The 15,958-nt window shown below is 40.9% G+C and overlaps 1 protein-coding gene across 2 annotated transcripts in view; it reads left to right on the top strand.

Moving 5' to 3' along the window:
• LOC117945672 (AT-rich interactive domain-containing protein 3B-like) overlaps positions 1-15,958 on the top strand; it is a 58,542-nt gene that overhangs the window by 31,275 nt on the left and 11,309 nt on the right. The gene's annotated exons all lie outside the window — the stretch shown is intronic.

Here is a 15,958-nt window from a genome sequence, read left to right as displayed (position 1 = left end):
AGGAGGTTAGGATATAATTTCAGCTACTCTAGAGTGAGATCCTTACCCCTCTCTTGAGATAGGCGACACTTGGCTGACCTCCTCTGTCTCTCAAACCAGAATCCTAATCACAGGGAACAAATTGCTCGGTTAGATTCTTTTGCTGTTAGTGCCAAGAGTATAATGAAGAGCAAGCCTTGCTAAGCTCTTGTTAATGGCAGCCTCTAATTACTGAGCGTTTACTCCTCCTTCTATTTCACTTCACGGATATGGGGTTATTGCACTTTTTTTTTTTTTAAATGAAAGAGTACTTAGACTTACATTTAACCTCACTATGTGGAGAATGGGGGAATAACAGCTGGTGGTATGGCAAATGACAACATCTTCATTTGACTGACCTTCCAAGCAGACAGTTTCAAAATTACTGCCTCATTTTGTAAAGCAGATTGGTTGGAGAGAGACAAATGGTGGAGTGCTTTTCCCACCTCACTGTGGGGCCTCCAGGCCTTGAGAGGAAAAGCAACAGCGGAAGGGAAAACTTACGAGGGATTCCCATTTCCTGCCTCTGCGCTTAAGTGTGTGTGTTGTGTGTGTGTGGGGGGGGGGGGATTTAAGCAGCTGTCCTAAAACCTGTCTGTGCGTAAAGGGGCCCATTGATGGGCGCTGCGTCACATTAATGTCTGAAGACATACACACAAATCCTCTCTACATTTACTTCTTTGCTGACTACTTTAACATTCATTGCTGGGCCACTTTCGCTGAAAACTGTGTTCTTTGTTCTACTGAACCTCCTGTCATTCACTGCGGATAGAAACTCAATCAGCTAATGGCCTGACATGTAAATGTATTGTAAATGCACTCAGGCTGCTTATGTTGGAAGAATGTTGGTGGATGATCATTGCCTTCATGAGTTACACCGACATCACGGTTCATCATATCCATTACAGGTTTTGCTGTTGCATGCTCACTGGGAACGTAGAGAAAAGCTAGCTTTGACGCTAATAACCACCCCAAAGGGTCTGAATAAAGCAGATGGGTGAATGTTTGTTTTGGCTTGACACCCAGCCACTTTCTCATTTGGGATGGAGGTTTGAGGCTGGAGGTGGGGTTTCAAAGAGTTAATCGAGGGGGGGGGGGGGGGGGGGGGGGGGGGGGGGGGGGGGGGGGGGGGGGGTAGTCAATGAGTGAGGCTGCGGGAGCTGCGGGTGTGCATTAAAGAAAAAAGAAAAAAAAGAGGAAGAAAATAAAAGAGTGATGCAGTCAACTGCTTGTCAGCGCTGTCCACTTGAAATGATTAATGGCCAGAGGCTATGATGGACAGAGCCAGAGAGAGAGGCTCCTGTTCAGTGAAATCACCAGTCGAGAAGGGAGGTGGGTAAAGACAAGTGTTTTAGTTCCTTCTACTTCAGCCAGACAAAACCCCACACGTCGCAGTCACCAGTATGACACTCTAATGGGAAGTGTAGATTCAGCTTAAGAGGGACCACATGGTGTTCTATCTCTGCTTTAGAGTTATTTCAGGGGAAAATCCCCGCATATATAAGGTCTGTTAATTGGAATAAAGTGGTAAGCCGGACTTGTCTGTGCCATTAAGTTGCAGTGGTCTTGATGGGGGCGGAGAAAGATGTACGGAATTGGAAAGGGTAGGAGGGATGCATAGGGAGATAATGCTTATAATTAAGATGTCTCATTTAGCTGCAGCTCCACAGTTAAACCTGCTGGCAGTGGCTCAGCTTTGTTTGTTCCTATGCATCTTCACTGTGGCTGCCGATAATGTTTTCATGGGCCTTGTATCAAAATGCCGTGCGTGGGATTTTGTCAGTGTCAATGTTTTAGTGTCATTTGTCCTTTTTAAATCTTTTTTCTTTATCGTAAAAAAATCATGCATTTTTTTTAGTTTACCACAGACCATATTAGAAGGTCAGATAACTTATATATAAATTTTAGAAAAACAAATTGATATAGCTCTGCCAGTTTTTCCACATTTTATGCCCTGGTTAAGCTGGATATGTTTTTTTGTTGTGGTGTGGGAAGAGTGGCATCCCAGCAGGACATTAGAGAAACTTCCCTAACTGTAACCCTGAGACCGAGAGCTCTGTCCACACCAATTACACCATGAATGGGCTCTGGGGGATCCATGTGTGCATTATATTACTCCCCCGGTCAGCCTCACACTGGCCCTCTTAACAGGCGGGTCCTCTGTACAAACACCCCACTACAATAGGAACATTCTCTGGCTCTTTGATATGGCCTCATTTTCCTTTTAGTTAACACCCCACAACTTCTGGAAAGTGGCAGCACCTGGTTTGTTAAACAACAAAAGACTGGGTACAGCACATTTGTCCATTGTAGATAGAGTTGGATTGCAGGTGAATTTGAATTTCATTTGAGATCGACCTTTTGAACTGCTACTTTGCTGGACAACTATAACGCAATTAATGTAATACGCTTTATTTGCAATTCTCCAAATGGATGCACTTTTGTGACCCAAGAATCATGTTCTACTTAGAATGCACTAATAAAATGTATTTAGGAAATGACATTTTGTCCTCTCTTGTCTTTCTCTCTTTCTTTCTTCATCCCCTTCCTCCTCCTTTTGTACCCACCCCATTTTCCTCCCCGCTTTGTTTATTGTGCTACAGTTACAACCACTGAAACTTGATAACACCATGGGGGATAGGGGGGTAGGGGCGCTGGGCCGCACTGTGGCCTGCTCGGTGAGGCCGGGGGGAGGAGGGGTTGGATTAGGGGGCCTCCTGTCCCACATGGGATGATTAATGATCTCCAAAAAGTGGGGGCCAACCTTTTTTGATACTGCAACGCTGACGGACAGCAGACAAGGGAGTGACCATTGCGTGTCTGTATGTGTGAAAAGGAAGAAAAGAGCGGATGAATGATTGAGAGGGCAGACAGGGTGCTAGGGTGACAGAGGGGAGGTTAAGGGAGGCATTGGCCAGCATGTGTAGAAACAAGGCCATGCTCTTTCATTTCCCTTTTGAAAGCACTTTCATTGGGCTGAAACAGACCAAACTCACCAACCAGACAGAAAGATAATCAGGAAACATACTAAAAGACCAGCACTGGTAGCAAAGGGCCCCTACTCTCAGGAAAGGGTGGTAACCCAAATGATATACAGATTCCAACCACTGCTTTCTAATCATTCCTCTAAGACAGACTCCAAAAAAGGCAAAACTATTCTTTTTGGACACATCCTCCCCTGCGTTTTTGATCAAAGATTTTGTGGTTGCTGTGTTGATATATGTGAGGGCTGAGATTACCTTTGCCTTTGCTAAACTCCACCCGTTGGCTGGCAAATTACAGCCCAGCCTTTAGGGAGCGAGTACATCTATGGTGGTTTTGCGCTTCTCTTCCTTCAAAACAAAAGGAAATAGTAGTTTTCCTGATGTTTTGTGTATGGGGGTGTGATCGGAGACTTTAGATTAGAATCTTTAGACTTTTTATTTTTTTTGTTTCTGTTAGTTTCTTACCAACCAAGACTTCTCTTTGTGTCTCTTCCTCTCTCTGTCTCTTCATCCCAACCCCCAGTCTGCACCGCCTCCCTGTTATTTCCTCTGTCATTTAGCCAGACTGTTCCACAGCTCTGGATTGTCACTGTTCTGTCCATCTTTAATTATGACCATATTGTAGATGGATTTGAGTCTCTAAGCTGCAGAGCTGGGAGATTCTTAATCACTATGTTCATACGTAACCGAGCAGGGAAGAGGACGAGTGCCGGTCTCAAGCAGATTCATGCTTCCCAGCGAGGTCATCTGGTTAGGGTAAAAATAACACAGGCTCCTCAGATCCATGCACCATGTTTTGGCTTCAGTGGATTCAATTTGTAAATACCCTGCAAACCAAATGTGACAATCAAATACTATAATATTTCAGCGTTACCATTGGGTTGACTGTTGTGCGGCCACACAGGTAAGTCTTCCCATGTTTCATTTCTCAGTGATCACTTTTATTTACCTTTTGCACCTAAATGCACCAATATCGGTCTTGTAGAGCCAGGAGTATATCCTCTCTGACAGCCAAGTTGGATCAAAGCATGTCCTCCTGTTTTTGTTGGGGGTTAGCAGCTGTATTAGCAGGAGAGCTGCTAGTGCTCTGGCCAAAACTAGCTTCCCTTCTATTAGCAGCAGAGTTTCCTTGCCACTGTTGCCAGATTGGGAATGAGTGTGGAGATAGGTTGGCCTAAACATCAGTGGTCTTTCAATCTTTGGTTTTTAGATGGCAAATTACTGTATTTCTACAAAAGAAGTGTAAAGGGGCTAGTCGCCAAAACACAAAAGTATTACAATGCCAAAAAAGTTAATTGTGGCTGAAAGTGAATCAGCAAGCGTTCTTTTCCCCAAATGAACAACAAAATATGATTTCATAGCCTAGATTTACGCAGATTTTGGTAAATACAAGATTAGCCAGGACAAAACATTCACTTTTTTCATTTCATACTTTTTAGGTCCCATTGTACCTTTCATGTGAAATATTGAACTTTTTTCCTCTCAAAATATCTTTAGTGGGTGCTTTACCTTTGGCTATCTCTACATATTTGTGTGTCTTGCTTCTCCATTTGTGTTTTGTGTGTGCTCTTAAAGCAATGTTTCCTGGCCTCCACACCCTTGTGATGGATAGTATGAAACACATTACAGCCCCCAAAGGAGCCCTACACCGGTACAATAGCCCTGAGCTCACTTCCAGTGTAGCTCTGCAGCAGTGTTGCATGATCCACACAGTAACAAAGATCTAAGTGCAAAGGGGCCTAATGGAAAACAAGAAAAGGACATTAAACTCATGCTTGCCAAATGTTATTGCCTCTTTGTTGACGTTATTTTGGTTAATTTAGTTTGTTGTTTGGGATACACGATTAGATCAAGGTTATCGCCAGTAAAGAAGTTATGATGAGATTTCATCTTCTGCAACCGGGCCTAAAATTGTTGTTTTTTCATGCTGTAGTATACAGAATGCCATGATTTTGTTCTTGGCGTTTCATACTGTTAGGCAACATCCACCCTACTACATGTCCACTACTCTGGCATTACCGAGCGCCTAAACGGAGACTTTTGGAAACCAGGCTGAAACCGTTTTAGTTTAAAAACTGCAAGATTGCATTTTAGTTTAGATGGGCAGAAACGGAGACCTTTGTCTTATCACTCCCAAAGTGTCCTTGCCTGGTTGGTCACTCCCTATCATGTGACCTTTTTCTGGAAGAAAACTATTGACATAAGCCTTGAAAATCTGCACTCTATAATGCTACTACAGCCTTTTAGCTATTATTTAAGCAATTTGCGACAATTCCTGTGTCCAGGGGCATTATTGGCCTTCCCCACACTTACATGCCCAGTGTATGTGAATGGTCTATGACATTTTCGGGCAGTGATTAGTTCTAAAATTGCGCTTAAACGTTTGCAAGGTTAAAGATATTTTTTCATTTTAAAACACAGTTTCAAACATGAAAATGCGGTAATGTGGATGGTGCCTCAGCATCCTCTAAAAATATTAACGCTTTTAAACATTTAAGGCCTGTTACATGTTTAAATTTAGTAATTAGCTGTTTTCCATTTTCACAAATTGTAACTAAGAAAGTAATGCATATTCTGCTATTTACCTCATTTTACATCACTCTGCATTAAGAGCATCAGCTGAATCCTTGAAAGGTAAAAGTATGACCCCCTGTCAAGGATTCCAAAAGCCAAAAGTAATTAGCATTGATGGGAGTTGGAATTTCCAAGATTAGTGTGCATCCCCCCACAATCTCTTTGCCTGTTTCAACATATCCCTTGTTCTCCTCGGCTTATAGCAGCTGATGTCTCCCGTATTGATCAGTGATGCTGGGTCCCCAATGGGACTTGTCAGTTGATGGCTTTATCTGTCAATCTGGGTGTCCATTGATTCAAACTGTTTTATAAAGCTTGCTAGAAGGGAGAAGGACACCCTCAATGTTGCACCTGCCAGCGAAGACGTCACTGCCACCTACCACAGATGACCTCATTGAGATAGTGTTGTTTCTAGTTTTTTTTCTTTTCTTTACTTGTATATCTTCCCCAGCCTCTCTTTTCCTTACATTGTTCATCTTATACATGGTCTATTGCCCCCTTTTATTTTCTTTTATTCATTCTAAATATTACTTTTATTGTCCTTGTTGTCTCTCTCTTGGATATCTAATTTGTTTTACCCGAGTTTCAAGCTACTCAAGTGGAAAGGTTGAGCATAACTGCTGTAGCTTTATCACAAGAGCCTACAGTTGATGCTTGAGCCCCTCCCTCTAACATACGTTGTCATCTTGCTGTGACATACATTCTTGACATTTCTGCAAAGATCAAAGATGTCTTAAAAAGCCATGCTATTGGGTTGCTTTTCTCTCACTTCTTCGTTCAGCCTGAAATGTAAATATAGAGAGGAGGTCATATCCGACCAAGCTGTTAAGTTTTAAATTGGGATGTGAAAAGGCATTAGCTAATATATTCTACTACGTGTTCTCAATGAGGATTTACTATTTAGTGTTAAATATCTGATACATCAAATTGTAAAACTGAATTGAAATCCTAGTATGTATTCACGGTAAACAGATTTAGGTACTTTAAAGGAGAATTCCAGTCAATTTCACCATGTAGCTCTGTTTTTTTAAATATCTAGTGCTGTCAGTAGAGAGACAAATAAAAACGATTGGTGCAGTCTACACAGAGTTAACTTCCTGCTAGATTTTGCACCCAACAGCCTTCCAAGTGAACACAGTGAATTTGACTGCAGTAAGTCAAAAGTTGTGGTAATCCAGACTTCTGTTTATTTCCTGTTTTCCGCTGAAGTCCACACTAGTCGATTGTCACAAAGTTTATGCCTATCGACTAGTGTGGACTTCAGCGGAAAACAGGAAATAAACAGAAGTCTGGATTACCACAACTTTTGACTTACTGCAGTCAAATTCACTGTGTTCACTTTGAAGGAATAACTGCACAAGGTTAGGCACTGGTAATGACATTTTGAGCATGTTTAGAGGCTAAAAACAAGTTTAAAAATTGCCCTGTTTAAGCAAGTCGGGTGCAAAATCTGACAGGAGGACAACACGGTGTAGACTGCACCGTTTGTTTTCATTTGTCTCGCTACTGACAGCACTACAATTTTTTTTTAAAAAGAGCTAAATGTTGAAATCGACCGGAATTCTCCTTTTAATGTTAATAATAATTTACTTGATTGTATATCTTTTGGTGTTTTAATGCAGTTTCTTGAGTAGATTTACTCGTGGATAGAAAAACAACTTGTGTTGACCATTTCCTAACTAACTCACAATACAGGCCTGTATGGTCAGTGTTTATAACTACTGCATTGTCAACATTGTACCCCCCTTCAACTGTACATGTCCTCGTTGTCACCTGCTGTTCATCCTTGTTCCTAAAGCTCATATATTTATTTTGCCAAAATAGTTTTAATCCAATCATAATTACAATTTAGGGCTTTAAAGCCAGTTAAAAAAGTAAGTTCAAACAGATGGAGGGATGAGATAATGAAGGACACACTTACACCTTTTTAAGTACTGATCAAATTATGTCTGTCCATTTTGTTAACTTTACACACTATTTAGACACATTTTTTACAAAGCTGTTTCAGAACTCTTTGAAAAAAATGGATCTTTCGTCAGTGCTAGTGATGCAACATTTTCAACAAAAACAACTTTGAGTTGTCGTGGATCGACAGCATAAACGTTGTGCAGCGAGAGCAGAGAACCGTTCACGCTGCATGTCTAATGATGAGCAATGCAACAGGTTAATGGGGATTGTCTAGTTTAAGTTGAGGCATATAGCATACTATTGTCTGATTAATTAATCATAAAGTGAGTGATCTGGCAGTAACCCACAAAGCACTGGTCTCTGGATAGTACATTGCAAATGTATCAGTCACCAGCACAATGTCACTGGTCAACTAGATGTTAATGGAAGATAAACATTGCTAGATAGTGGTTAGTTGACTTCAAATACGTCTTCTGGGTGGAGTACACTATAACAAGGAGATACGGCCTGAAGCACTGATGGATGGATGCATCAACATACTGTATAGTAGATACAGGCTAAGTCAGTAATTATTTCCCTTTTGTCAAACACAAAACAGAGCCAGACAGAATATTTTATAATTTTATAATAACACGCCAAGGGGCGTGTATGTTCATGCCTGCTGTATACAGCACAGACATACATGCAGATAGCTCAAAATGCGTACACATAACACGCCACTTGGCTCAAGAAAGATGGCGTGAATATTTACACCAAGTTGTGATGCCATGTTGTGTAAAGTGACCCATTTTTCTTAATGTGAACTGACATCCTTGGGAAAATATGTCGAAAATATTGTCCCTGTCTAACATACACCTGTCAGATGTCCTCTCTATTTCGGAGAACCTTCAGAATGACCAGTCACCCTGAATAACCGTGCAGTATAAGAGACATCAACAATCCATCTCTCTGTCAGCTCCGTATCAGCCACAGTTGATTGGGGTCCAGTAAGTCAGTTGATCTGCTGGGTCACTAGGGATCGAGGGGACTTAGGTTACAGTTGGAGAGGCCATCTCACTTTTCGTGACCCATCTTCATGGCCCATTGATAAGGTGTCATGTTTCTCCCTCTTTTTCTTTCACTGTCTTTCTTTCTCTCTATCATTCAGTTCATAGATGCATTACTGTCAAAAGACTAAGGCTAGGAAAATAGTTTACTGTACTTTTTCCATCATACAAACGGTGTCAGGCTTGTCTGTGTCCTGTGATTTACAGACAAATAGTACTTGAAAAACTTCTAATCGTGTAATTCAAGTTCTAATGGTGTCATTATTTGTGGTCTGGCAGCCTCCCCAGTGTGTGTGTATGTGTGTGTGTGTGTGTGTGTGTGTGTGTGTGTGTGTGTGTGAGAACAGCACCCTGTGAGATTTACAGCTCCTAGCTGTTGTTTGGAGCCTCGCCAGTTTCATGATGTTTTACACCGCAGGCAGAAGCAGTTGACAGTGCACAGAAGACAGCTCTTTTAAAATACTGGCTACCTGCTCTCTGTAATCATTCCTATTTAGAAGCTACTCTCACAGGTTTTTGAGTAAATTAAGCTACAAGTAACTTATCTATCATTGAAGGTTTCTTATTCCCCCTAGTATTTGTTCTTTTTATTAAGACAGAAGGAATACTGGGAGAAAGGGAATAAAAAAAAAAGAAGAAGGTTGTTGTGGTATTTGATCTTAATAAAATATCAGGTTAAATCTGAAATTTTTCTATTGCATTTGTCAGACTGTTACGTCCCCTTCTATGGAATCTGGGACAATGGCACAGCAATCAAAATGAGTGACAGAGTCAGTCGCTACGCATACACACGTACAGACGCCTCGACGCCTTGCCTGGCACGTTACCCAAACCTAGTAAAGGTTGCAATACAACAGGAGATTATTTTTTTCTAATCAATAAACTAACATGATATGTGCTCATGTGGAAAAAGCACTTTATGTTCTTGAGCTGATCTGACACTTGTACATTTGCTTTGTCACAGATGAAGAATACACAGTAATTCTCACATGTGTTATTGTACTGTTGTTGGTATGGTCACATCATGCCGTGGCGTGACTTGATAATGTTGTAGCACATTGTCTTTATGTCTCTGTAGAAGGATACCTCTGGCTTTACTGGACCTAATGTCATTTATTCTGTAAGATGTTTTTTTTTTTTTTGTGTTTAAACACACAGGCCAAGGGAAAGATTCGGCTTTCTTTGCTCTTTGTGTTTTCTTATCGTCAAGTTGGCAGAAGATGAGCCATTATTTCTCTCTTTCTTGTCTTGCCTCTCTCCTTTGTCTGTCTCTCTCTGCCTTTGTGCCTTGGTCAATTCACATTAATTACACTTTATTGACAAGACAGGAATGAAATCCAGAGCATATCAACCCACATTACTCATCATAAACTTTTTCTAGACAACTGTACTTCTATTTCTATCTCTCTGTCTACGTCTCTATCAGCTGTGGCTATAGCTACATGCTTAGAATAGCGATGTATCTATACAGCGTAATGTATATTTAACTTCCCGTATGTGGAGGGTACATATCTTAACACTTGATATGAATTGGTCCGACATGCGAGTGGTGGCTCTGCTTGGACTAAAGATAGCAAATTCCATACACTCATGGCTTTTTTACCTTTTATGTCCCTGGCCATGCATTTAAAATAAAACAAACATGTCCCAGCATAGCAGGGTCCTGACAATATGCTGCCCCGTACGAACATATAAACTAAACAGCCAGGGGCTGCCCGACATAAAGTAAACACTTGGCATGTGGAGTCCAGACACTTGTCTGTACTGTCAGTGTCTCCCTGTCATGTGTAATTGAAGAGTTTGGGCTGTTCTTCTGTATTGACAGAATCCATAAATTGAAAGTTTGAGTGAAAAGCACAAATAGCAGTGCTTCAGGCCATTTGAAATAATAGCAGTAATAGCATAGTTGCTGTAAGTAAGTGTATTGTCTCCTTGTTTTAGTCCAGAGAGTGTATATACTGCTTTGGCATTAGAGTCTCTTACTTTACAGTCAATCCAATATAAGCAAAATGTATGTATTTTAAATTGAACTAAGTCTGAAGTGCAGAGAGTGAGATCTAGTCCTGGGTGGGTCTTATCTGCTGTGTAGATATGGTGGTTGAGGTAGGGAGGAGGAAGGTGTGGGTGGGGTGTGGGTGCTCTGAAAGGACTCAGACACTGCCATGAGGCCAGGGGCTGTTTGTGTTGGCTGACACCTACCTAGCAGCAGTAATCCAGTCTTTCTTCAGAGCTGGATCGTTACTACACCTCCCCCTATGTTCCTCCCTTCCATCCATCCTTCCTTCCTTCCCTCCTAGAGGCAGAATAAATGTCTCCCTCTTTATGCCTTCTTTTGTCAGTTTTTCATGGTTTGATTATTTATTACGTGTGTGTGTGTGTGTGTGTTTATGTATATACTGTGTGTATGTGTGTATATATAATCTCTGTGTTCTGTATTATACATATGGAATCCCCTCCTTTTGCACTTAAAGTATTTTAGATTTTGTACGTCTACATTTGTGTATGTCCTCGGGGTGTACTTTTTATACAAGCCGTTATAGGTTTCTACCACACCCTTGCATGTATTTTGTGTTTTATTTTTATGTTCTGGGAAACAATTAAAGCGGCATTATCTTTAAGTTGATCCACCGAATCAAAGAAACCTAAGACGTGACATGGAGAAGATGTGGTGTTTCCTTGCCTCACTCTCCTTTTCCTTGTCCGAGGTCATCTGTACTTGTTAGTGAAACCTCAGACCAGCCAATGACCATTCAGTAAAAAATTAATTTCCTGTGCATGTTGTCCGCTAGAAGGCTGTTGCTCTGTCACTTAATTATTTAAAAAATGCCCATCGTGTGAAGTCAGCGATATGTAATTTACCACTACTGGCGCCAGGGGCACCCAATTGATTTATTATAGAGGGCCTTTAATGTGAACAGCTGTTTTCTACTAAAAATAGGTCATGGGTCATGGGTTGCTTTTTTTCTTGTCCTCACATTGAGATAAAAAGCTGGATGTGGGGAGGGAAATGTCCTTGTTTGATTCAGATGGACAATCCGTCTCTGTCTGGCACAGTCTGTTTGCCTTTGCTCAATGCATGCTCCAGCATATGGGATTGTCACAAATTGTGCATGGTCTAAAAGGCTTTTGACTTGATTACAAATTTGACTGATAATTGAGTTTGCATGAACGTGTTTTAATATCATTGTGCTGTGTTGTGTTATTTCCCATAGGGTAAATTCTGTAAATGATTTCTACTCTACTGGGAAATCATCAAACTCCATCAATAATCACCCCTCTCTGCAAACTTGCATGGTGAAGTTAAAAAATCTAAGTGTCTTCCTGCCTGGATACGTCATTGAATTTTAACAAACAAGTCAGATGGGTTGTGAAAGGGCCGCTTTTATCAGCGTAGAATCTTAGCCAAAGACCTGGAAAAAAATGTATTCGTGCTTCTATCACTTCACGAAAATACTATAACTCCCTGTGTTTTGGGCTGTACCATTCCACCCTTTCCCGATGCCAAGTGGTTCAAAAAGTAACGGCTAGACTTTTAACTTGAAGAAAGGAAAGAAAACCCATCACTCCAATTCCGGCACACCTTCATTGACTACCAGTGAAATATAGAATCTATTTTAAAATCGTATTTGTTTTTAAAGCCTTAAATAGATTAGCTCCCCGATACATTACCGACCCCCTAGCTCTGTATTCTGACCCCAGGTAATTCAAGTCATCCTCACAACAACTCCTCTCATGCTTAAAACCAAACGAGAACCTTTTTCTGCTGCTGCTCCCAGCCTCCATTGAAAATGTTAAATGACATTTGAAGAGCTACATTTTTTCACTTGCTGTTAGTTCAGTCTTAAGGCTGTCCCATGGTTTTGGTCAGGTCCCCTCCTGACTACTTTCCAATGCCCTCCTACTGGTTTTAAATTTACTGTTGATTTTATTCCTTCTCGCCTAACTTCCTGTGACTTTTTTTTAATCATGTTAGCTGTTTTGTATTACATTTTGTATTATTGCTCGTTTTGCACCTTCAAATTCTTGAGTGTTTAACCGGTGTTGAGGCAGATCCTTCTTCCATCTTTCTCGCCTGTAAAGCACTTTCGGTCATCTTCTGCTGTGCTATATAAATAAAGAGGACTTGATTTGACTTGAATTGCATGACATTTATGAAAACTAAAGATAATGATTATCTGAACATTTTAGTTATATCAGTACCTGAAACTCTCTTCAATTGGAATTATTCCTGAAAGGCCTGCATTTGTTGAACCCTTCTTTTTTCTCCTGTCTGACTCTCTATCTATATTATCCCTCATCATTTGAAGTCTAGCCGTGTTGAAGACAAGTGGTGTGGCTCTTGTGTTCACTGTGGAAGTCGGAGGAAGGACTTTGGGAGTGGTTCAGGGGCCCTCAGCCACGGCACTTCCCACTAGAGCAACCTCTGACCCCTGGTGCCATTAATCACTAGGCTTCTGATGGCCGTGTCCCTGGGGGAAAATCAGTTCGGGGCAAAGGATGATGGGAGGTGAAGCCTGCAGCCAATTACAGATTGGATCAGAGCAGCCGAGTGGACAAATCATGGCTTTACAGAGAGATAAAAATTCCCAATAGTTGCCTACTTAAGGCTTGCATAGCCTAATGACTTAAAGTGGCCTCATAACATTGCTGCTTATGGTGTCTCCAGTGTTGTCTAAAGAAAAATTAACAATAATGTTGAAATGGGAACAATTATAACAGCAGAATGGAGTGCATATTAAAGTGACTGTGAGGCAGAGATGTTGTGCTGCTGTGATCAAAAGAAATGTTTTGGACTGGTCTAATTAAGCCTGTTAGAGCTAAATGTCTCCAGGGTTGGAAACGGAGCAGATGTTGGACACCAAAGGCAGGCTCTCAAATTGGGGAACTCTCTGGCTAACTGCCCAAGTGTTGCTAATGTGATTTTTGGTCAATTAGGGTATTATCAAAGGTGCTTTCCCAGCGCTTTAATGTGTTCAGGCCATGTTGAAATGTGAAACATGGCTGATGTCTAAGGGTTGACTAATTAAAGCTTTTTTTAGGTTTCCAAACTCCCTCTGGAATGCTTACGACATATAGATAGCTATTTGGTTTACTCTAATCAAACAGACTTTGTGTGGTTATGTACTCTAAAAGTAATAGGTTTAAAATACATTATTAAATACATATGATCCTATTTGACAGCTGACACTGATTTAAGGGGTTAATAATAGCATAGGCGTGAATTAGAGACTAACTGCTGGCCTGTCACTATGGGGCCAGTGCTGTTGTGTCTCGATTGTTGTGTTCTCATTGTTCATGTCCGGGGCCAGTATGAAAACATGGCTTCCTGCTGACCTGCAGTTTAATTCACACATCAATAACCCCTGGCTGATCTCTGACCCCTCTAGTTGTACTAATTGTTTGATGCAGGATTGATGTCCAACGCTGCATTAAATAACTGACGAGACGCCGGCAACAAAGCATTCCTTTGATCCGCTGCGTGTTCTGGAAATGTGGTTGGAGATGTAGTGGAAGGTCTGCCATCTACTATTATGAGCAGTATTCACATATTAACTCAGGACTATGTCCGTGGAATTAGTTCCTGACATAGTACAGAGTTTCCCTTTTACACATGTAGCACACAACAGGAGATTGTCCGTGTTGGAGGCATTCTCACTTACTGGAAATGCTCTGTTTTTTTTAGACGAGGGGTGGCGCCTCGGTAGAGCGTGCAGCAGACAGGACAATACACATATTACAATACCTCACAGAGCCATTCATAATTTGGTCAACAACAGATTCTCTTGCCTAATATGTCTATGCTCTTAAAGACAGAACTTGCGGAATCTTGTTGTCTCTTCAGTTAGAACGTTTCCGTTGTCCTCTTCATGTGAATCATCCTCCTTCTTAACCCTCGGATGGGTTTTTTTTTTATTCCAGTTTTGCGCTAGCGGCATCACACGTCATCAATACAGCCACTCAATTGCTGTCATTTTTTCCCACATTTGGCGCAATCTGGGATTACACAGTTTGTGTTTGAGTTTGTGTTTTGAGTTTGTACTAGGGAGCTGGCTGAGTAAAGACCAGTTGAGGTCCGAGCTGACTGATAGGACATTTGCGTTCTCACATACAGCTCTTCCGGGTAAAGTCTCGACCATTTCAGGTTTGCAGTGATTGTGTGCAAGCGGCTTAAGTTTACTATGCCACCTCAAACTAAAGTTTAGCTTTTTCACTCTGATAGGAATCTGATAACCAAATTTGCGATCTATTGGAGAACAGGACTTTTTTAAACGTATTGTATAGTTGCCTATTATTCTATTGCATTGCCGGCTTTACTTTATATACTATTGTATACGTTTTTAACTTGGTTGCAACTGATTTTTGGAAAGGTACATTGTATAAAGGAAATTATGCTATGAAATAGTTTAGTTTCACTTATTGGATAGCTATTACAAAGTAATAACTCTGCAGGGTGCCCAAGCTTTTGCAGATGCCATTTTTTTGTTTTCTCTTATTTGGAAAGTATAACAGATGGAAAATAATATTTAACTTTTTGTGACATATACACATTTCTAATTTGTCATTTGATGTCTTTTGGAAATTTTTCCATCTTTTCTTATCTTCTTAATGAACATTACAAAATTTTTTTTACCTGGGGTGCGCAAACTTTCGAGCCCCACTGTATGATTCACAGTATATGTGATTGTTTCTTTTTTTTAATTACCCAGTAATATCTACCGCAATATATTTCAATTGCTATATCAAATATTAATTCATGTAAATGGCGGTGGACATAAATATTTGACAAAGGAATGGGGGGGTGGTTTTTAGATTACATTAGATTTAGTGTACCTAATGAGCTGGGTCCACCGTACATATTATATTTCCACATGTATCTTTGGTCTTTATGTTATTCTGCATGTTGACACTGCAACTATTGGATGTGAATGGGTTTTTCACATGGCAGGCTAAAGAGAATAGGAACCCATTGCAGGGGTCTATATACATTTAAACACAGACCAGCAAGTAACTACGGGCAGCCAAGATAACACTATTAAGTATTTCACGTAACAGGTGAGAGCCATTGTGCGCTGACAGTGCTGCCACACCTTCATGATCTCCATGCTTATGTGTTCACCTAGGAGGTCCATGTGTGCACCTAGGCCCCTTGCTCATGGCTTAAAGCCATGTTGCTAACTTAAGAAAATGAATCTGGGCTAATCTTCATGTCCTAATACCACTGCTATTTTACAAAGTCATTAATGAGTTTCTGGAGATTCTAGGTTAAGAGCAGCATGTGGAGGGGCTGAAGGATTGGCTGGCATTAGCTGTGAGGGCAAATCTGTACGACTGTGCTGCGCTGGGCCCCGCAGCACTAACATGAACAGCAGAGTGGTGTGGATTTGTTCTGTACAATCCTCTAAATGAGCTTCATTATACTAACCTATC

Source organism: Etheostoma cragini, chromosome 1, assembly GCF_013103735.1.
Source record: "Etheostoma cragini isolate CJK2018 chromosome 1, CSU_Ecrag_1.0, whole genome shotgun sequence".
Classification (NCBI taxonomy): Eukaryota; Metazoa; Chordata; class Actinopteri; order Perciformes; family Percidae; genus Etheostoma; species Etheostoma cragini.
The sequence above is the reverse complement of the archived record's forward strand: the minus strand, read 5'-3'. Positions and strand labels throughout refer to the sequence as shown.